The sequence below is a fragment of the Trachymyrmex septentrionalis genome, unplaced genomic scaffold, assembly GCF_001594115.1.
Source record: "Trachymyrmex septentrionalis isolate Tsep2-gDNA-1 unplaced genomic scaffold, Tsep1.0 scaffold220, whole genome shotgun sequence".
NCBI lineage: Eukaryota > Metazoa > Arthropoda > Insecta > Hymenoptera > Formicidae > Trachymyrmex > Trachymyrmex septentrionalis.
The window spans coordinates 153,926-158,533 of record NW_017305376.1 but is presented as its reverse complement, the minus strand read 5'-3'; positions in this window follow the sequence as shown (position 1 = coordinate 158,533).

Sequence of the window (4,608 nt, the reverse complement as noted above, 5' to 3'; positions counted from 1 at the left end):
AAACAAGTATTTGAGAGCTGCTCGTCACACACGACGACGAACGCTTAAACGAACAATAAAGATAATAATGACGACGATGACGACGACGATGACGACGAGTAGTAATCATAAAGAAGAGATATTGATTCTTCGAGCCAATGAGAATACTATGAGAAGCGAGATCAAATATGCCTACCGAATAAATTTTACGAAACCGAATAATATCGGTTCGCTATTAGGTTGTTATTCAAAATCTCGCGTAATACAACCGAACAAGTAGTCTGACAAACCTGTAAACATTATGAATATAACTATAATTCGTATAGAATGCAACATTACTTCGGGTGCGTACAACAACGATAAACCAGCGCATAAGATACACGAATTCGCGGTGAACGTTCCACTTGGATATAAATTGTCCGCGCGATACTCCCATATACAATACATCATTTATCTCTCAGTCGTCGCACGAAACGTTATCAATATAACGATACGTGTAGTGGATCAAAACGGACAATTGATAAACTTTCGTAGAGAAGAGATATCGACTTCATATAAGACGCAGACGATAAAATATGCTCACGAGCGAAAGATGCTCGTTCTAAATGAGTCGCACGATTGTAAGAATACATCTAGAAGAAAGCAGAGAGGAACGGAGGACAGATTGAACGCTACAAACATCGCGATCCTTGGGATTCATCGAAAAGTGAGTCGCGATATTCTAAATATAGGGGGTGAGCCCATCTTCGACGATCTTATCGTTAAGATCGAGACTCACACTTACAATCCATACGCTAACATCACATTCGGATACAATGATGAAATACGAATACCTATACAACATCAGGATCTGTACACATTACCGTGTGAGAGCTTTCTCTACATCGAGGGAAAATTTTCAACGAAAAAACGAGATGGAAACACCGAAGAACATCCTCCTCGAATAATTGAGTCGCGTTTATGTTTGATGAAATTCGGTATGAATTAGACGGTGTGAAAATCGATAGATCTAGAAACGTTGGTACCAGTACGATTAAAAATTTCGTATCATTAACCACTAGCAAGAGTATAACGTTAGAAAATGATGGGACAGCATAGTGCACTTATTTCGCGTACCGCAATTCGAGGATTTCAACTTTTGCGTACCACTCAACACACTCCTAGGATTTTGTGAGGATTACAAACGCATAGTATTAAACGCACGACACGAACTTATCTTGATACATGCGCGTAACGATAACAATTGCGTTGTGGCGCATGAATCTAAAATTACGCTATTGAAGATACAATGGAAAATGCCACATGTAGTGTTAAACGATATCAATAAATTATCACTTTTGCGAACGTTGGAAGGTGAACGATATCTCAGCATGGATTTCCGGTCGTGGGACCTGTACGAATTTCCTCTGCTTCAAAGCACAACGAAGCTTTCGTGGATTGTTAAAAACAACATCGCAATTGGAAAAACCGCGATATGTAATTTTTGCGCTTGAAACTGGAAGAAGAAACGTACCATCGCAAAATGGTTCGCAATTCGACGCATGTAACTTAATGTGAAACTTTTTCTAAATTCTAATTTTTATCCTTATGATGATATGAATTTAGATATTGAACGCAACAAATTCGCTATACTCTATGATATGTATGTAAAATTTCAAAAGACATACTACGGTTACAACAATCGCGATGCTCTGTTATTTGTCACGGAATTTAATGTAAATGGTCCATTCGTAGTGATCGATTGTTCTTGCCAAAACGAATCGATAAAGAGCGCTACTGTGGATATTCGTATAGAATTTAAATGTAAGGAAAATATTTCACTGAACACCACAGCTTATTGTCTTATTATTCACGATAGGGTGATAGAGTACAATCCATTGACTGATGTTATTTGCAAAATTGTATAATATTTTTTCAGGCTCTTTCTATTTGACATTTTATTATTGTATGATTTCTATTTATATATATATATGTATATATACTGAATTACGATACCATTTTTTCCTTCTTTATCGAATTTCACACTATCGTATTGTATTGTAATGTAAAACACATATTCCATAAAACACACATTATATCTTAAAAAAATATTGATGTTGATGTCATTTCCCTTTCCTCTTAGATAGATAAGAGTCTCATCTGGAAATATAAAAAGTACGAAACGCAATTTATTACTATTGAATAGACATTCTGTACCACGAGCATAATACAGATAGGAGGAAACGAAAACACATCTCACGTGAAACTTCCAATTAGCGAATGCGCAAACCTTGAAAACTACCGTATTCGCGTTCTCATTATGGGCAGCGAATTCGTCTTTATCATTCGAACGTAAAACGTTAAATCCCGACATCTTATCGCAGTGGCACACACATCGCTGATCGTAAACGTAACGAAAAAATTTGTTCCGCTTCGTTCGATGGACCTGGTGGAATACTCGCTCACGCGTTCTATCCTTCGAACCTTCCCAATTACATCGCTGAAATACACGTGGACAGTGTAGAATCATAGATACTTACCTAAGCGACAAACCTGTTGTTAACAAGGAATATCTGCTTAACACGTTAACACACGAAATTGGACACGCATTAGGATTAACACACAGTTCGCCTGAAGACTCCATAATGTTCGCATTTGCCAGTAATACTAATAATAATAATAAAAGCGTTAAACTTAACATAGAGGACATTTTAGCCATTCAACAACTCTATGGAATTAAAAATCCAAGACTAACAACAACTACACAATCACCAACTACTGAAATTACGACGAATAAACCCGAGTACGTAGATCTCTGTACTTTACAATATATGGATACTTAGGTCAACTAATTTGATCGAGTGATACATACTGACAAAATACAACGAGGAATAAAAAAAAGGAGGAGGAGGGGGAAAGGATGGAAGGACATATATAATACATAATATAATAGTTTTACACGATCAGTACAAAAGGAACAATCATTCCGACAACATCGTTTTTGTACGCACTTGCCAAACTTTCCGATCATGACGACGATACTGCGAAAAAACACTGATATCGAAAATTATCTCATGGAACAGGACGATCGTGATGAATGAAGCGTGAAGAAGAAAAAATTCGACGATTTGAATGGTAAAAATCCAGATACAGAACAATCAAATAAGTGACTGTTTTTTTCTTTGCGTTTATTTTTTCATCTATTTTTTTTTCTTTAATAACAGACATCAAATAGATCGTCCTATCGCATTCTCGAGAGAAGATATCCGATAACTGTAACTGGCTACAAATACTTGAACATCGATATCAATGTCAAACTCCCTTCTTACGTAACGTCATTTTGGGAGATTGTCACGGTAAAGAGATCCAACTTTCACCGGACGTCTAGACAGAGCTTCTTGAACAAAAACACGTCATTTTGTCCCTTTTGCAGTACGATGAGAATAATAGAGAAATACGTGCGCCGTCTCCAATGTACGTTGGAAATCTAACGTTACGCTTCAAACAAATCAACAATCTACCAATACTGCGTCTAGAAACAAGTACAGCTCGTCTGTCCATGTCGAAAAGTACTGTACTCAATATATTTAATCTGGAATATTATGTAAATCATCTCATTTCCTCTTTAACTGCAATAACCGATAACGTCGACAAAAAATTTTCGCGATTTCTCGATATCGCGTCCACTGTCACGGAATCTGCGAATATGCTGATAACGAATCCTTCGACCGCAACGATATAATCGAATGTGAGTTGATCGCTCTGGTCTTCGGAAAGCATTAATTATGTATGTATTCATTTAACAATAAAATATACATATTTTAAAATATAAAAAAATTATTTTATATCCATACCTTTATATACATATATATACGTAGGCTGCTGGAAAAGTTTCTGCAAACAATATGAAAAAAACCATATAAAATTCGGTAAATGGCTTTATTGTTTTTCGAAGTATTCGCCTTTAAGATCGATACATTTTTGCATACGCTCGAACCAATTTTCGAAGCATTTTTTCCACTCTAAGGCTGTAACCTCAGAAATCAGTGTACGAAATGTTTCACGCGACTCAAATCGCTCATCACACATCTTATTTTTAATGTTTGGAAACAAAAAAAAGTCATTGATAAATCAGGTGACAATGAGTCATCAATTCGACATTATTACTGGATAAAAATCAACGGTTCGACGTGTTGTGTTACACTTGGCGTTGTCATGATGAAAGATGATGCGACGATTTCGGTTTGTTCTACGCAATTCATTTATGACTTCTGGCAAACAAATTGTTGTATACCAATCAGTATTTACAATCCTTCGATCCTCTAAAGCCACGGTTGTCACATGTCCGGTATAACTGAAGAAACAAGCAATTATTTGCTTGGCAGCAGTTCACTGCGTGAACGAACAACTTTTGTTGGTTTCCGTTCATTTTGAAATACCCAAACAGTGGATTGTTGTTTACTTTCGGGCTCATACGAATAGATTCATGTTTCGTCCCTAGTAATGACGTTGTAGACCAAATTTGACCGACCTCGGTTGAATTTCTTGAGCATTACTTTGCTTCATTTACACGAGCCTGTTTTTGAGCTTCGGTCAAATTGTGTGGAATCCAACGACTGCAAAGTTTCCGTACGCTCAAGTGATCATGCA